The following is a 20,044-nucleotide window of genomic DNA, read 5'->3' as shown; positions in this document are numbered from 1 at the left end:
TTGTTCTAAAAGTCATGTTTCCCCCGTGCTGGCTCTGCTGTTATCGGTGCATCAGTGCACACTTTTATCATAGTAACGCGTCAGGAATGTGCAGAACAGTTGAGGGGCTTGAATGCCATGGAGGTTTCAGGTTTGCTGGGCTCTTGTAACCAGCTCACTGGATCAGTTGCTAGAAGGCTGTTTTGCTGCACATGCTGCAGGAGAACTGACATTCACAACCAAGTCACTTTCAAGGGCAGTTCAGAGTGTTGGCTGACAAGGCTCTGGTTAGCTGACACTTTCCTCTTTGGGTATATTCTCTCGTCACTGCTGAGATATGCCACAGACATATGCTATTTTCTTGTTTCAGTTTTCGGAAAGCTATTACAATTTGTTTGCAAAGAAGTGCTTGAATTTGAACTTTAAAAGTGGGTTGCTCTAGTGTAATGGTTAGGGGTATGACAAACTTTGGCATCATAGTCCTGAGTTTGAATCCAGGCCTGTCACTCACTAGGTGTGTGGACCTGAAGTTATTATCTTCATCTCTCTGAGTCTCAGTTTTCTGATGTTTAAAATGCTAGAATAATACTTACCTTTCCAGACAGTTGCATATTATGTTAAAAGAGATAATGTATGCCATGCCCTTAGTGCACTAAGACATAGGAGAAACTCAATGACTATTTTATGATATTGCTCATCCTGTTTGTTCTATCTGTCCAATGGGATTGCAAGTTTGTTTTTAATTGAAGTATAGTTGATGTACCATTTAGATAAGTTACAGGTGTACAATATAGTGATTCACAATTTTTAAAGGTTATACTTCATTTATAGTTATTATAAAATATTGGCTATATTCCCCATTGTACAATATATTTTTGTAGCTTATTTTATACATACCTCTCAGTCCCCTACTCCTGTATTGCCCCTCGCCCAATTCTCTCTCCATGCTGGTAACTACTAGTTTGTTTTCTGTGAGTCTGCTTCTTTTTTGTTATATTCACTAGTTTGTTGTATTTTGTAGATTCCATATGTAAATAATATACAGTATTGTTGAAAGTAGAAATCAAAGCTCATCTTGTTTTACATATCTCATGCCAAGAAGAGTGCCAATGACATAGCAGCTAGTCAGTAAATACTTGTTAACTCCTACTTCTTTGGAATCATCCTGCTCTCAGTCCAGCTACACTGATAACTTTTTTTGTAGCGGAGGTACTGGGGATTGAACCTAGGACCTTGTGCATGCTAAGCATGCGCTCTGCCACTGAGCTGTACCCTCCCCCATCACTGACTACTTCTTATTTGAAGACCTCTCTTCTCTTTATTTTTGATGAGAATATCATAGAACGTAAAATAATATTAGAGGTATTTTTTTAGTCTCTGCATCTGGTAGGTCATCTTAAAAATTGGATCCTATGTATCACAAGAACTTTTGACAGTGGTCACTAAGAAGAAAGGTACTCAAGTGCATGCAGGCATGGAGTTCTTTAACCAGTGTTCTTTGTTCCTTCCTAGTTAAGATGAGTGCTTTGTGTATCTTGAAATTTTGCCTGAGGGACAATGTGTACTTCTAGGCTACCTCTGTCTTTGTGCCTTCATAGTTATCAATAAAATCCTGCCTGAAATTGAGCCATGCATCTGCATAGTCCACATTTTGGCAGCAATATTCACAGTGGGAAGAGGAAGCAAAAAACGGGGTTGAGGAGAGGGTAATGTCCAGGGTACATGGTCTATAGCAGCTCTGTGGTTGCCATAAAGCAGGTGTTTCTTTTTGTCATCACTCTAACTCGATAGGAAAGGCTGTATGAGATTCTAGGTCCAATTTTAGGCTGTTTGAAGGGACAAAAGAAGCCTCTTTAATTAAGTAGATGGTTATGACTGATTAATTTTTCAAGTCCCCTGAATTCCTTACTATATTAGGAGAAACGGCTGAGATCTGAAGTTTTGAAGGGGAAGGCAATATGTGACATATTTTATTCTGTAGATTTGAACTAAGTGTACATATATAGTACTACCAGTGGAGAAAATCTAACCTTTAGGGGGTTAACATTGAGAAGGAAGTGAAAGGGGCTGGATACTAGGTTTTCTGGGGGGTTTTTTTGTTTGTCTTTTTCTTTTTAAATAAACTTCTAATTTTAGAATAGATTTAGATTTATAGAAAAATAAATTCTGTACTCAATTCTCCCCATTTATTAATATCTTACATTCATGTATAAATTTGTCATAATTGATGAAGCAATACTGATACATTATTATTAACCAAAGTCAATACTTCATTGAGCTTTCCTTAAAGTTTTACCTGATTTCTGCTTTCTGTTCCAGGATCCCATCCAGGCTATTAAATTGATACTAGTATTTCTTAGTGCCAGATGCATTCATGTCATTATTTCATTTATGTTTCATATGTAGTATTTAGGTAGACATTGCAGTTGCCCCTTGAACAACACAAGTTTGAACTGCCTGATTGCCCTTACTGGTGGATTTTTTCAGTAGTAAATACTGCAGTACTGCACAATCCCTGCTTGCTTGAATCCGGGCATGGGAACCTGGGATAAGGAGAAACTGTGGGTACAGAGAAGACAGGGATGTGAGGTGGGGCGGACTGTAAGTTATATGAGGATTTTCACTCCGTAAAAGGTGGAGGCTGCTAAGCCTCAAGTTGTTCAAGGGTCAACAAAATTTTTTTGTTTTTAAGGGTGAGACAATTGATATCAGAGAGTATAACTGACTTTCTCAGAGTAGTAAAGCACTGATTCAGACTCAAGCCTTCTGGCCCCAATTCCATTTTTGCCTTCTCATATCTTGCTATCTTTCTCACTTGCAATACAAGAACCACATTTATATTTGAAAAATGTACTGCACATATAGTGTTGCCTCCACATTTTGGAAAACAGTTGTGAAAGAACTCCCTTACTTACACTAAAAAATGTAGAATTGCTTGTATGAATTTTCATCTGATTTTTCAAAGCCAGAGAGACTTATTTGAGCCACAGAAGTCTAAGTTAAAGCTGCCAAAGTAAAATTGGTCTTTGAATGATAGATGACTTATTGCTGTAATATGTTTAATAATGCCTTGTTTCTTTCTGGAAGTTTCTATGTCACAGGTGATGCATTTGGACTTCTATTTTACTCAGAAGTTATAGAAAAGAATGTGAGCAAGATTTTGGGTTGAGTCATAATATTGTAGGAGGTTTTCTGATTTTTTCTAAACTTACAAAGTTACTCACAAACAATTCACATTAGAAACTGAACACATGATCAATAAAAAGTGAATTTATGGGACTGTTCACAATCTTTAGTTATTTACATGAAACTTCATTGCAATCAGTTATGCAAAGTCCCCATTCTAAAGTTTCAGCTTTTCTCAGATGCAAAATATTAGTTGCAATGTGGTTGATAGGAAAATTGCATCTTCAAAAAATTTGAATGTGCTGGAGAAAAAATGTGAAAAAAATTAAGGCAATAAGATAAATTGTTAGCCACTATTTTAAGCAGTTTTTTTTTCCTCTCACAGCTGTATTTCACCTGCTTAACAATAATCACTGAAAGAATTTAAAAATAGTTCTATGGTTACCAAAGGTTTCGGTAACAGATTTCAGTAACTACTGGATAGCCATTTCTTGTGTTGACTTAAAACATAAAAGGGTGATTATTCCTAACAGATATTGTCTCCTTCACATAAAACAAGGAAATATACAGAAAAATACTGACTGTTCTTGGTAAGTAGATTTTAATTTGTATCTACACTGTGTTCTTCTCACTTCATTAGGCTTAGAATTTGTGACTGAACAGCACTGTCTGGGCAGCCTGCTGCCTAGTTGGAGATGTCAGAGCCAATTACTTTCACAGATTTAAGATTTTATTATCACACATATCCTGTCTTTAGCTATCTGAGTGGACAGCCCAATCAAGGATGGTATGTATTTCATCATCTGTTCCTTGTTGTTGTGCGATTTCAATAACAGCTCCAGCAGCATCCCACGTTGCACAACAAGAACGCAGCAGCTAGATGAATGGTTAAAAGGAACCACCCAAAGTTAGAATACTTACTCCTCTTTTTCTAATTTCAAATTCCTTCTGCAGAGTAAATGAGCTCTATTAGGGTTTGTGGTAAAGAATTTCCCAAAAACCACACCCCATTTTCAGTTATGTTGAAAATACTCCAAAAAAAAATGTATCTATGGGTAGATTGTGAAATAACAGCTTCACTTGGTCTTCTCACATCTTCATATTTTCAGAAGAGGCCTGAGTTAACCTACTTCCTTTAGTTATGAGTTTATGGTCCCCAGAAGAAGGGGAGTGATCTATCCTCTCTTAAAAAAAAAAAAAAAAAAAAAAAAAGACAAACCTAGATATCATCACAGACCCTAACCTGGCCTTTCCCATTCCATCAGAGACCAAGTCTTGTGGAGTGTCCTGTTTGACATGTGCCATTTCACAGTTTCCTCTGTCTCCATGCCTAGTCTCTTAGTTTTCTCTTGCCTGAGCTGTTACAATAGAATTCTAGTTGTTTTGCCTAATTTCTTTCTCTCACACAGTCACCACAAAGCTTTTGAGAAATGCAAATTTGATAAGCATTTCCTCCAAATAAAACCCTTCAGAAGCTTCTTATTGCTCTCAGGCAGAAGTACAACTCCCCAGCAAAGAAGGTCCCCCACGATGTCACTTTTGTGGTCTTGTCTCTTATCTGGTGGTACATACACTCACAAAGCAGCAGACCATTTCACACTTGCTTCTACTGAATCTGCTTTCTCCACCCAGAGACTTCCTGGCCTTACCCTCTTAAAGAACAAATAAAAACACATCTTTTAAGACTCATATAATATCACATGCTCTCTGATGATTTTCCTGATCCCACAGGAGGGCATAACTATCCCTCTTCTTTGTCTCCTTCTGCATGCATCTTTTATGTGCCCTGTAATACTAATTATGGTCAAAGTTGTTTACAGGCCTATAGACCCTCTACCGATTTAGCCCTTCATACTTAACGTGTGAATCGGACATCTTTTCTTTTTACACACACTGATGTTTGAGAATCACTGACAGTCTTGGCAATCAGTCCATGTCTGTGTGGCTTTTATTGTGGGTAATCACAAACTTGGTTTAGGGCAGTGATGCTCAAACGTATTGAATGGAAGAATGGCCGAAGTGTTAGTGCTCAAATTCCTAGAACCCAACAGTAAATCAAATTTCTGATTCAAAGGCAAAGAGGAGGGATCCAGAAATCTGCCTTTCCTACAAGCACCGTAGGTGATTTTGATACAGGTGCATTAGGATCACGTGCTGAGGAAACTGACTCTTCCAGTTATCTGCTGTTGCATAATCACCTACCTTTAGTGGCACAAACAACTTAGAATCATTAAACAATGGTTTGATTATGCGCATGGATTCTGAAGGTCAAGAATTTGTGTAAGACATAGCAGGAATAACTTGGTCTGCTCATAATCTCTGAGTTCTCAGCAGGGAGCACTCAGATGTCTAGGGGAGACCTGGATGGCTGAGGGTTGGAGTAGACAGGCTGCAGGCTGTCTTGCCCTGTGGTTTTCTCACTCACAGGCTGGCTTCTGGGCACAGAAGACTCAAAGTTTGGGTTTGAGGCCCACAGGAGTACCTACAGGGGGCTTGGACTTCTTGTAACATGGCAGCTGGGTTCTGAGAACTAGGCAGAAGCTGCATGGCCTTTTATAACCCAGCTTCCCCGGGAGTTGCAAGTCCATCCAGATTCAAGGTGTGCGGGCACAGACCCCACCACTCAATGGGAGAAGTGTCAAAAAATTTGGAGGTCATGTTTTAAAACTGATACACTGATTTGAACTTTGATTTTTATATATATTCTCTACTGGATCTGTAAGCTATGTGAGGATAAAGATGCTGTCTTACTTAGTTTTGAGCTCTGGGGACTTCAGACAAGCCTTAGTACTTAATATAAACCCAGTAAATACTTGTTGCTTTTAACTTATCTAAAGGTCAACAACTATAACCCTTCAATTACAGGGTATTATGGAATATTGATTTAGAGATACTTTTTCAGCAAGAAATTCTTTGTACAAGACAAAGGACTTGCCTCATAAAAGCTGACTGATTTTTCATTGCTACTCGAATCCTAGTTCCACCATTTCATGACTGTGAGATCGTGGGCGATTTACTTAAACTCTCCATACTTCTATTATTGTTACTTATCTCTGATGTGGACAATATAGTCAGAGATTTGGTATAAGAATCAAATGAAATGAAGTTCTTTGATAATGAGGTGTAATGAGATTGAACATAGAAGCCGTCTCCTTATAAAGAACATTACTATTCTTCCAATAGGTATTGACTATAAAGTTTACTCAAACAACTATAAATGTGGATAAACAATTAAATTATTGCAAGGTAGCCTCATAAGCTTTATTTGTGTAGAAAGGTAGTATATACATAACTATATGTACTGATACATAAATGGTTTTATAAAAGTGTATATTTTATTAAAGTATAATAAATATTTAGTGAAATACACAAATCATAAGTGAGCAACTCAATGAATTTTCACAGTGAGTTTACCTATGCCAGCACCATGTAGATCAAGAAAAAGAAACTTCTGCCCTCCAGAAGGTTCTCTTGCTTTCCTACTAGTCACACTTCATCAAGGGTATCTATTCTTTTAAATTCAACCAACACTTTTTTGGAGCTTGTTTTTGAATTTTGTATACTTGGAGTCATATACCATGCACTCTTTTGTGCCTGCCTTCTTTTGTTCTTGTTCAGTATTAACATTCCTGAGATTCATCCATGTTGGTTCATTCAACAGTTATTTCATTTATGTTAATTGTTGTATAGGATTCTATTATTTATGTATTCCACTTTTTACTGAAGTTTGGGTTGTTCCTAGGTTTTGGTTACTATGAATAATGCAAGTTATAAACATTCTTGTACTTTTCTTTGGACACATATGTATTAATTTTTTGGGTATACGTGTAGGAGAGGAATTTCTAGATCACAGAGTAAGATAGTTTCTGTTAGAATAAGTCATAGAGTAAGACAGTTTTCTGTTTTTTGCTTGCCGTTCTGAAGGAATAAACACACACACTCTCTCTCTGTCTATATATATATATCTGAGTATGTATGTATGTATATCTGGACAAGAATCTCAAGTTGAATATATGTATTACCAACATCTTTCCCTTCTCTGTGGCTTGCCTTTTTATTAATGATCACTTTTGATAAATAGAAGTTCTTAATTTTAATACAGTCCATTTCTTCAATATTTTCCTTTATAGTTAATGCTGTTTGTGTCATGTATAAGAAATCTTTGTCTAGGCTAGGATTGTAAAAGTATTCTTTTATGTTTTCTTCTAAAAGGCCTGTTGTTTTGCCTGAAAAGATAAAATTTAGGTATAAAACCCCCTGGAATTGATTTTTGTCTCTAGAATATTGTAGCGGTTATTACTTTTGTCCCACATGGATGGACAAACCAGCATCAATTTTAGAAAAAGATTATCTGTTCTCTTCACTCTAATTCAGCAAGTCTAGTGTTAGACTCTTTATTCTGATTAATGGGTTTAATACCAATATTTGTCCCAATATCATACTATTTTTTACCTTAATTATAAGAGCTTTAGAATGAATCTTGGTATCTACTAGCTTAAATTCTCCCACCTTTTTCTTCTTCAAGACTGTCTTGGTCATTTTTGGCTCTTTGTGTTTTCATATACGTTTTAGAATTGGCTTGTTGATTTCTACACACAAAAAAAATCCTACTGGGATTTTGGTTGAATTTTCTTAAATGTATAAGTTAACTTGGGGAAAATTGACATTGTTACACTATTGAATGGTATCCCAAGCATGATATATACCTCCGTTTATTTAAGACTTCATATTTTCCTTCAGTAATGTTTTGTTCTTTTTAATGTAAAGACTTTCACATATTTCAATAGACTAAGTATTTGATATTTTTAATGATATTTTAAATAGTATCAATTAAAAGTTTCACTTTATTATTTTTGTATATATTATTTGTATATACAAATGATATTTGTGTATGTTTTTAATATCCAGCAACCTTGCTAAATTCACATAGTAAATTTAATAATTTACTACAGATTTTTTTTTGTTTTTGTTTTTCTAAATGGACAATCATATCATCATGAGTAGCAGTAGTTTTATTTCTTTCTTTTCCACCATTATATATATTTTCTTTTTCTCACCTTATCACTTTGATTAAGAATCACTGTAACATAATTTACAGAAGTTGGTAGCAAGTGTCCTTATTTTTGTACCTGAATGGAAAAAATAAAGCTTTTAATATTTAGCTAAGCTTGATTTTTGCCGTAGGACTTTGAACTACATTTTATCATGTTAAAAGATTTTCCTTCTGTTCCTGATTTGCTATACATTTTTGCCATGGACATACTGAATTTGTTGAATTTTGTCAGTTGAATTGTATCAATTGAGATGGTCATATATTTTTCTCCTTTACATTCCAGAATAAAAAGGATTCCTAATTTATAATTCTTTTTATATATAGCTGGATTTGTTTTGCTGATATTTTGTTCAAGACTTTTACACCCACATTCTTGAGGGAAATTGGCCTATAATTTTCCTTTCTTTAAATGTCTTTGCCAGGTGTTGATGTCAAGGTCATGGTAGCCTAGTAAAACAAGCTGAGAAGAGTTCTCCCTTTTTCTGTTCTTTTCATGAATTTGTGTAAGTTTTTTTTTCTTAAATGTTGAAAGTAATTCAATAGTGAGGATAATTGCACCTTGATTGTTCTTTGCAGGAAGGTTTTTTAATTATAGATTTATTTTATTTAATGGTATATTCAGATTTTTCTCTCTTCTGTGTCAGATTTGGTAAAGTGTTTTCTAAAGGATTTTTTTTTCACTTTACCTCATTGTTCAAATGTATTGACATTAAATTATTTATAATATCCTTCTTACCATTTTTAATGTTTCTAAGGTATGTAGTTATGTTTCCCTTTTCTGCAATTTGGTAATTTGAATCATCTTTTTTTTTTTTTCTTATTCAGTGCTACTAAGGTTTATCTTTTCAAAATAGCAACTTTCAGTTTTATTGATTTTCTCTATTGTACATTTGTTTTCTATTTTATGAATTCGTGCTCTTATCTTTATTATTTATTTGCCTGTTTTTTTTTTTCAGAATCAATTTCCTGTTCTTTTCTTAGTTCTTGAAGTGAGCATGTGGATCATTGATTTTTTGCCTTTTTTCTTTTCCAATGTATGTATTTATTATTAGAAATCTCCTAGGGACTACTTTAGCTATATTCTACGAGTTTTGATATGTTGCTTTTTGATAACTGTCATGTTCAAAATATTTTCTAATTTCCTTTCACATTTTTTCTTTATTTTGAATTATTTTACAGAAGTATTGCTGACCTTCCAAACATTTGGGAATGTTTTAATTCTTTTCTGTTGTTAATTTCTAGCTTGAATTTACTCCTGTCGGTAAACATACTCATATAATTTATATCTTCTGAAACTTTTGGAGAATTTAAAAAAAAATTTCCAGCATACTGTCACTTTGGCAAATGTTTCACACGTATTTGGGGAAAAAAAAACTGTATTCTATAGTTGTTGGAAATGGTGTTCTATATAGATCAGTTAGGCCAAGTATGTTATTCAAATCTATCATCTCTGCAATTTTTTTTTTTTTTTTATCTTCTTGGGAAAGGGATCTACTAAACTGTACAAATATTTTTTTGTGAACTTTTCTATTTTTTTCTCTTAGTACTATTGATATTTACTTTACATATTTTGAATCCATGTGCATATATTTCTAGAATTCTTACATCTTTTTGGTGGATTTACTCTTGTTTTCATGAAATGTTTCTCTATCTCTAGCAATTCCTGCCTTAAAATATATTTTGCTTGATAATGGTAAAATCAGTTTTATTTTGGTCAATGTGTTAATGGTCGATATTTTCTTATCTTTTTGTATTCAATAATTTGTGTACTTGCATCTAAAGGTGTCTCTTGTAAATAGCATAATGCTGGTTTTTTAAAGAAAATCTAGCTTGAAAATCTTTGCATTTTAGTTGGAATTTTTAGTTTATTTGTACTTTATGTAACTTGATATAATTGAGTTTAAATTGACCATCTTAGAATTTCATACTATTTGTCCCATTTGTGTTTGTTCTTGTTTTTCAACTTGTCTTCCTTTGTACTAAGTAGAAGATGTATTATGATTAGACTTTCCTCTCTGTTAGTTAGTTATACATATTTCAGTTGTGCTTTGCAAACAATTGTCTTAGTGGTTTTAGGGAGTACAACACAATTTCTATGTTTATTATAGTTTACATATTATAACTTTGTACTTTTTTGCCACTTCACAGAAAATATGAGGTCTTTACATTATTTTCATGCCATTTACTTCCTCTTACCTTTGTGTTACTTTTTTCAAGTATGTAACTATGTATTTTAAACTCCACAAAGTATCACTATTGTTTTATACAACCAATATTTATTTATTCTTGTCCACTTATTTACTTTTCTCATTGGTCTTCATTTCTGCCTGCTTTGTTCTACCTCTGAAATTAGTTTTCTTTTGCCAAGAAAATGTTCTTTTCATATAGGGCTATGAAGAAAATTCACCTTAGATTTTTTTTTCTTTTGGTCTAAAAATATGGCTTTCCTTTTTCCTGGTATAGAATTCTAGGTTGACAGTTATCTTATTTCAACATTTTGAAGTTGTTAATTATTTTTTTCCTTAAGTTCACTTAGTTTCTGTTGAAAAGTCAACTGTCACTTTTGTTAATGCTCCTTTGAAGTAATGTGCTTTTTCACTCTGGCTGCTTTTAAAATATTCTTTGTCTTTAGTGTTTAGTGATTTAAATATTATGTGCCTAGTTAATGAATTTTCTCTGCCTGCGTCCCACTTGGGGTGTCATGAATCTGTGACTTGGTGGTATATTACATAATTTTGGTAACTGTTTCTTTAAACATTGCTTCTGCCCCATTTTCTCTGTCATCCCTTCTGGGATCCCAATTATAGACATGTTAGACCATTTCATCATGTTCCATTTACTCTTTTTTATATTTTCCATCATTTTTCATACTTGGTATATTTTACTGATCTATCTTTCAGTGTAATATTCCTCATCTCTGTTGTATCTAATATGCCATGGAATATTATTTTCAGTTATTTTTGGTTTACTTTTTAAATTTCAATATGATTAATTTTTGTGGATTCCAGTTCCTTGGTGCATTCTTCATCTTATATATTTTCTTAAATATAGTAACCACAACTTTTAAAATCAGTGTCTGCTTAACTCCAATTTTATGTTTATTTGCAGTGTGATTATTTCTATTGTCTATGTTTTTATTTTAGATTTTGGCTTGCTGAATCTATCTTCTGGTATGCCTGTAGTTTTGGACTGAATGCCAGACATTCTGTGTCTATCTTATTTTATTTTCTTCCAGAGAGAATTGGCTTTATTTGTGCCAGGAAGTTAGAGGAATGGAAGATCATCTTGATTTAATCAAGAATTGAGATGATTGCAGGTCATGTTTGAATCTTTTTGTGCTGATCCAGTTCTGGTTTGCCCTCACTCCTAGATCTATTCCTTCATAGGTCTTAACTGAAAATGTTAGAAATTTCCCACAGTCTCTTCTTCTCCTTGGTATGCCCTATTCTGCTGCTTCCATGCTAAGAGAGAAGATGTGGTGCAGAATGTTGAAATGTTGAACTCTCTTCCTTATGGTTCCCTTTTCTCCAAAATCTGAATCTCTTATTTTTGACCATTTTAGTAGTCTCATAATTCATTTTGGTTTCTACAGACTTATGAATTTGCTCACACTTCTGGGTTGCCGTTTTCTGCTTGGGTACTCAGCCCCATGCCATGCATGAATAGGTAACTATTTTAAGAATAGAAGTGACAGGATCACACTTACCTCTGTGCATTGCCTTTCTCTCTGGAATATTGGCCTCTCAAGTTCTGAAGTCTTGGTGAATCTCTGACATCTTTAAACATTTTTGCTTGTAATGTTATCTTTTTTTTTTTTTTAATCTGAGAATTGGTCTATTCTGAACAGAATTATTCTGACAAGAACTCTGTCACAGTTGGAAGTATAATTTTTCAGACTGACCACTTTTGAGAACTGCTTTTAAGAGATAAATCTCTCCTTTTTGATTTCTTATTTCATAATCATGACTATGACTTTGCCTGAGTGTGCTTTTCTATTTTTTCTTAGTTCTCATCAATTGGTATTAATTACATATTTCCTTACGGTATTTGATCTTTTAAATTTATCTTTTAATGTTTTTAATTATTTATTTCTAGGGGGGTAGGTAATTGGGTTGATTTATTTATTTTAATGGAGGTACTGAGGATTGAGCCCAGGACCTCATGCATGATAACCATGCACTCTACCACTGGGCTATAATTTCCCCCTGGCATTTGATTTTAATGATCAAACATAGGGGCATCTGATCTAGAGTTGTGGTATATTTGAATGTAGAAACATTTTGGAAGAAGGGTAAGAAGTTGGGTTCTTTTGGAATTCCCCAAATAATATGTGATTTTGGAGACCCTTTTGGTTTTCAAAGCTCTTGATACAGTTTTCACAGGAATTTGTGACCAAAAAAAGAATAACAGACATCTCACTCTTGGTAATACATTTTTCCTCTTTTTCAAGTGATGCAGAGAATAAAACAAGTTGGAGAGGTCGGGAGATACACTGTGAGCTGCGATGGGAGAGTGAGGGAGGAGGGGCTTTGTGGTCATACTGACCTGTGTTTTAATTGTGGCCCCTTTTTCTAATAGTTACGTGACCTGGGAAAACATGCTTAGTTGCTCAGGCTTCTATTTTCACATAGTGCGTGCCATCCTCATAAGACTTCTGTGAGGATTAAATGGAAGATATATAAAAGGAAATGAGCACAGTGAATAACAGAGTAGGTGCTTGAATTCACCTCTGTCTTCCATTCCATAAGTGTAACTGTGATAGTGAAAGGTAGATATTTTATTGTAGGCTGTTTGATGTCTGTTTGGTTAGTCCAGTAGATTAGAACTATGTGGTAGTGAGACCTGAGTCATGGGTTAAAAGTCTGCATGAGCCAGACAATCTCACTCTCTCTCTTTCTGTCTGTTTCTCTTGTCTCTCTGTCTCTCCCTCTCTCTGTTTTTTTTGTAATGCCCTCCACATCTGGGGTTATGAGGTAACAGAAAATGTAGACAAAAAACATTGCACATCCACTTCCACTCGAAGGAAAAATTACTCAAAACCGTGCCTGGAAGGTGGGTCAGTACCGTCACCTTGACATATGAGGTGCAGTATAGGGCAAAATAAAAAGCTATGTGAAACTTTCTTTAAGCCTGATTCTGTCCTGGGGCCTTAAGGTAGAAGACAAAGAGCCCATAGTGCCTTTGAAAAGGAACAAAAGTGACCTTGTTACAATCCACATTAACTGTCCAGCATTTCTAAAGCTTATTCTTAGAGCTAAGGGGCTGAGCAAGCTCTCACTGAGTAGTTAATGGTTCCATATTTGCCTCTCAAATCTGTGTACTTCTGATGCATGACTCATTGCTTTCAGGTGCAATAACTTGAACTACATAAAACCAATTTTAATTCTAAATATAATTTTGACTCTTAGGGAAGTAATATACAGCATGCATCTCTTGAATTACAAAGTAGATAAAAATAGTCCAAATTAGGTTATCATCTGTACGTCAAACAGGTTGATTTCTCAGCTGCATCTTGAACTGTGGCATGGGGCGATTTTCTAAGTGAAGCTAATTTAAATATGGCACACAGGCAGGCAAGCCTCTCTAAGGTATTCAGGTAATTTGAGAACGATGCCAGTTCTGTTCCAAGAGTTCTCTCTCATTCTTTGGCTTTTTGATTTTTAATAAGCTTTTAAAGCTTCATTTCTTGATAGCAACATATTTGCTATCCTCTGGTACCTTACATGATTTTAGTTGTTACCTTAAATTGGCAACATTCACATTATTAAGAAGAGTGACTGTTTGATGGATCATTAGATTTGATTTTAGGGTTTTCCTTGCCCATTTACATTAATCAGTTTTATGTACCTTGTGCCTTGGTTCTTTTTCCCAGTTCACATAAATATTGATGTCATCTTCAATTGGAAGTTTCAGAAAAGAAATTGGAATGAGAAAGCTGGCTCCAGTAGCCATCAGTTGTAAAACCAATTCCCATCATATCTATCAAAATTAGCTACTTTTTCAGTACATAAAATCCATTTATGCAAAGGGAAAATCAAATAAACTCTCATTAAAAAAATCTGTATTAAAGTTTTTCCATTTCCATCATTAAAAATGATTTTCCACTGCTACCAGACAAATTATAGTATTTTTCTAATAACTCATATGAAAAACCTATCAGTTTGTAAAATAAATAATCTTTCTATGAAATTGTTTAACTATTTACTTTCTCCATTCATTCTGAACTCTTTTAGTTTCAGAGTAACTTGGTTTAAACTAAGGTCATACCATTGCTTTGTTAACTGGATTTAGATTTTAAACACATCTATTTAATAAAAGAGCTCTTATAGGATGATGAATGGAAATGAAAAGAAGTTTCCTGAGAGCTGAGTGCTCTGGAGTCCTGAGCTCTAAAACTAAAATGGCCAGCACATAAACCTGAATAAGGAGGAAGACTGGAAGGCAGTCATCTTTATCTGATGGCTTCACCCCCGACCTGCTTTCAATTCTGTCTTGCTAAAATGCTCTAGAAACATACTGTTCAATATAGTAGCCAATCTGTGGGGATTCTTAAAAATAGACTATGTTTTAGAGCAGTTTTAGGTTCACAGCAAAATAGAGAGGAAGGTACAGAGATTCTTCATATGCCTCTGCCCCCACATGTGTATAGCTTCCTCCATCATCAGCATCCCGCTGCAGAGTGGTACATTTGTTACAAGTGATGAACCTACACTGGTTGACACATTATCACCCAAAGTCCATAGTTTATATTAAGATTGACTCTTGGTATTGTATATTCTATAGGTTTGGACAGATTTATGACAGGTACACACCATTACACTACCACACAGAATAGTTTCACTGCTCTAAAAATCCTCTATACTTGCCTATTCCTCCTGTCCTCCCCCCAGTCCCTGGTGACCACTGACCTTTTTACTGTTTCCAGAGTTTGCCTTTTCATTGAGTTAGATACAGTTGGAATCATATAATATGTAGCCTTTTAAGGTTGGCTTCTTTAACTTAATAATATGTATTTAAATTCTCTCCATGGCTTGATATCTTATTTCTTTTCAGAACTGAATAATATTCCATTTTCTGGATGTATCACACTTTATTTATCCATACAACTACTGAAGGACATCTTAGTTACATACAAGTTTTGCCAATTGTGGATAAAGCTACTATAAACATCCATGTGCAGGCTTTTGTATGTATATAAGTTTTCAAGTCCTTTGGGTAAATACCAAGGCACACAATTGCTGGGTCATATATGGTAACGCAAACTGTCTTCCAGTGTGGCTGTACCATTCTGCATTCCTACTAATGGATGAGAATTCCAGTTGCTCCACCTCCTCACCAGCATTTAGTATTCTCAGTGTTCTGGATTTGGGCTATTCTAATAGGCATGAAGTGGAATCTCATTGTTGTTGTAATTTGCATTTCCCTGATAACATGTAAGGTGGGGCATTTTTTCACATGCCTATCAGTCATCTGTGTATCATCTTTCCTGTGGTGTTCCAGTCTTTGATTCATTTTTTAAAATTGTGTTGTTTTTTTTTTCTTATTGTTAAGTTTTAATTTTTCATTAAAAATTTTTGATAATAGTCCTTTATCAGATAGGTCTTTTGTATAAGGTTTTTTCTAGTCTGTGGCTTGTCTTTTTTTTTTTTTTTTTTTTTTTCTCTTGACAGTGCCTTTCTTTTACAGAACAGAAATGTCTAATTTTAATGAAGTCTTGCATATCAGTTATTTCCTTATGCATCGTGCCTTCAGTGTTGTATCAAAAAGTCATCACCAAACCCAAGGTCCTCTCAATTTCTCCCATGCTATCTTCTGGGACTTTTATAGCTTTGCATTTTTACAGTTAGATCTGTGATCCATTTTGAGTTAATTTTGGGGGAAGATGATTCTTTTTTTTTTTTTTTTTTGGAATGTAGATGTCCAGGGTTCTAGCACTATTTGTGCTGTAGAAGTTATGTATTTCAAAAATTGAAGTCTCAAAAACTTAAATTTCAAAAAAGAAGACTATCTTTTCTCTGTTATATTGCCTTTTCTCCTTTGTCAAAGATCAGTTACTATGCATATGTGGTTCTATTTCTGGGTTCTCTATTCTGGTCCATTGATCTATTTGTATATTCTTTTGCTGACACCACACTCTTTTGATTACTATAGCTTAATAGTAAGTCTTGAATGTGGTTAATTTCAGTCTTTAAGCTCTGTTCTTCTCCTTCAGTATTGTGTTGGATATTCTGGGTGTTTTGCCTCTCTATACAAACTTTAGGATAAGTTTGTCAATATCCACAAAATAACTTACCATAATTTTGATTGAAATTGCATTGACTTTATAGATAAAGTTGGGATGAACTAACATATTGACAATATTGAGTTTTCCCATTCATTAACATGAGTATCTCTCATTTATTTTTTTTAAATTTTTTTATCAGAGTTTTGTAGTTTTCCTCATATAGACCTTGTACACATTTTGTTAGATTTATACATAAATAATTTATTTTGGGGGAGTTAATGTAAATAGTATTGTGTTTTAAATTTCAAATTCCACTTGTTCATTGCTGGTATATAGGAAAGGAATTGCCTTTTGTATATTAACCTAGTATCCTGCAATTTTGCTATAATTGTTTATTAGTTTAAGAAGTTTTTTTTTGTTGCCAGTTCTTTTGTTTTTTATACATAGGTGATCATGTCATCTGTGAAAAAAAGACAGTTTTATTTCTTCCTTCCCAATCTGTGTGAATTTCTTTTCTTGTCTTTTTTTTTTTTTTTTTTTTTTTTTTTTTTTGGTCTCTTTTCTTGCATTAGCTAAGACTTTTAGGACAATATTGAAAATCAGTGGTGAGAAAGGATGTCTTTGCCTTGTTTCTGATCTTAGTGGAAAAGCTTTGAGTTTCTATCATTAAGTGTGATACTAGTTGTAGGTTTTTGGTAGATGTTTTTAATCAAGTTGAGGAAGTTCCACTCTATTCCTTATTTACTGAGAATTTTTTTTTAATCATGAATGGGTATTGGATTGTGCCAAATGCTTTTTTGCATCTATTACTATGACCATGGGATTTTTGTTTTAGTCTGTTGATATAATGAGTTACATTAATTGATTTTCAAATGTTGACCCAGCCTTTCATAACTGGTAAATTCTACTTGGTCATGGTGTATAATTCTTTTTATGCATTATAGGATTTGATTTGCCAATATTTTGTTGAGGGTTCTTGCATCTATTTTTATCAGACATAATGGTCTGTAGTTTTCTTATAACGTCTTTGTCTAATTTTGATACTAGAGTAATGCTGGCCTCATAGAATGAGTCATGAAGTATTTCCTCTCTTCTGTCTTCTGAAAGAAATTGCACAGAACTGGTATAATTTTTTCCTTAAATGTTTGGTAGTCTTCATCAGTGAAGCCACCTGAGCCTGGTGGTTTCTGTTTTGGACAGTTATTAGCTATTGATTAATTTTTTAAACAGATACAATTTTATTCAGATTCCTATTTCTTCTTTTGTGAGTTCTGACAGATTGTGTCTTTCAAGAAATTTTAGTCCATTCCATCTAGGTTATAAAATTCATACACATGGAGTTATTCATAGTATTTATTTGCTTTTAATGTCCATGGAATCTGTGGTGATATCCCTTCTTTCATTCCTTATATTAGTAATTTGTGTCCTTTCTCTTTTTTCCTTAGCCTGGCTAGAGGCTTATCAATTTTATACATTTTATTGATCTTCAAAAAAAAAAACAGCTTTTGGTTTCATTGATTTTCTCTACTGATTTTCTACTTTCAACTTCATTGCTTTCTGCTTGAATCTTTGTTATTTCTCTTATTCTGCTTACTTTCGATTTAATTTGGTCCTCATTTTTCTAGTTTCCTAAGTGGAAGCTTAGATGATTGATTTTAGATCTTTCTTTACTTCTAATATATGCACTCAATGTTATAAATGTCCCTCTATGCACTGCAATCACTGCATCCCCCCAATTTTGATGTTTTGTTTTCATTTTCATTTAATTAAAAATATTTTAAAATTTCTCTTGAGATTTCTGCTTTGACTCATGTATTATTTAGAAGTATGTTGCTTACTCTCCAAGTATTTTGGGGTTTTCCAGCTATCTTTTTGTTACTAATTTCTAGTTTAATTTCCCAATAGTCTGAGAGCAGACATAGTATGATTTCTATTCTTTTAAATTTTTTAGGGTTATGTTTTATGGTCTAGAATATAGTCTGTCTTGGTGTATGTTCCAGATTAACTTGAGAAGATGTGTATTCTACTGTTCTTGGATGAAGTAGTCTATATATGTCTGTTGTATCCGGTTGATTGATGGTGATTTTGAGTTCAACTGTGTCCTTACTGATTTTCTGTCTCCTGGATCTGTCCATTTCTTATACAGGTGAGTTGAATTTTCCAACAATAATAATGGATTCATCTGTTTCTCTTTGCAATTCTATCAGGTTTTGCCTGACATATCTTGACACTCTGTTGTTAAATGCATACATGTTAAGAATTGTTATATATTCTTGGAGGACTGATTACCTCATCATTATATAATACTCTTTTTGATTCCTGAAAACGTTTCTTGCTGTGTAGTCTGCTTTATCTGAAATTAATGTAGCAATTCCTAATTATTTTTGATTAGTCTTACCATGGTATATCTTTCTCCATCCACTTACTTTTAATCTATATATGTCGTTATATTTTAAATGGGTTTTCTTAGATAACATACAGTTGGATCTTGTTTTGTGATCTACTCTAACAATCTCTGCCTTTCAGTTGATGCATTAAGACCATTGATATTCAAAGTGATTATTGATAAAGTTGGATTAATATCTACTGTATTTGTTACTGTTTTCTATTTGTTGCTCTTGTTTTTTTTTTTATTGAGGTATAGTCGGTTTACAACATTGTGTCAGTTTCTGGTGTACAGCATAATGTTTCAGTCATACATATACATACATATATTCATTTTCATATTCTTTTTCATTATAGGTTACTACAAGATATTGAATATAGTTCCCTATGCTATACAGAAGAAACTTATTATTTATTTTATACATAGTAGTTAGTATCTGCAAATCTTGAACTCCCAATTTATCCCTTTCTACCCTCTTCCCCCCACAACCAATAACTGTAAGTTTAAGTTTGTTGTCTATGTCTGTGAGTCTGTTTCTGTTTTGTAAATAAGTTCGTGTCTTTTTTTTTTTTTAAGATTCCATATATGAGTGATATCATGTGGTGTTTTTCTTTCTCTTTCTGGCTCACTTTACTTAGAATGATTTCCAGATTCATCCAAGTTGCCCTTGTTTTTGTTTCTATTTTTTTCTTCCACTCTTTTTCTAATTGAGCAGTTTATATAATGCTATTTTCTCTCCTTTCTCAACATATCTGTTGTACTTCTTTTTTGTGCACTTTTTTTTTGTGGTTGCCCTAGATTTTGCAGTATACATTCATAGCTAATCCAAGTCCGCTTTCAAATAACACTACACCATTTTATGGGTAGGGTGAGTACCTTATAATAATAAAATAATCCTAATTCTTTCCTCCTGTCCCTTGTATCATAGTTGTAAATCATTTTACTTACACATAAGCATATGTATACAATTTTACATAAGCATGCATAATTGAATACATCTCCTGAATCTGTGGTTTGGTGTCTGACATTAATTTGGTGAAATTCTCAGTCATTATTAAAAAAAATTTTTTTTATTGAAGTATAGTCAGTTACAATGTGTCAATTTCTGCTTTGCCAGCATAATGTCCCAGTCATGTATATACATACATATATTTGTTTTCATATTCTTCTTTTTTCTTTCTTTTTAATTGAAGTACAGTCAATTACAATGTGTCAGACTTTGGTGTACAGCACAATGTCCCATTCATGCATATATATACATATATTCATTTTCATA

General features: G+C 33.7%; 1 long non-coding RNA gene across 1 annotated transcript in view; it reads left to right on the top strand.

Annotated features, from left to right (window-relative positions):
- LOC135321576 (uncharacterized) overlaps positions 1 to 20,044 on the top strand; it is a 288,264-nt gene that overhangs the window by 220,016 nt on the left and 48,204 nt on the right. The window lies entirely within an intron of this gene.

Source organism: Camelus dromedarius, chromosome 6 (assembly GCF_036321535.1).
Source record: "Camelus dromedarius isolate mCamDro1 chromosome 6, mCamDro1.pat, whole genome shotgun sequence".
In the NCBI taxonomy this organism is placed as follows: Eukaryota; Metazoa; Chordata; class Mammalia; order Artiodactyla; family Camelidae; genus Camelus; species Camelus dromedarius.
Note: the sequence above shows the minus strand (reverse complement) of the source record. Positions and strands in the feature narration are given on the sequence as shown.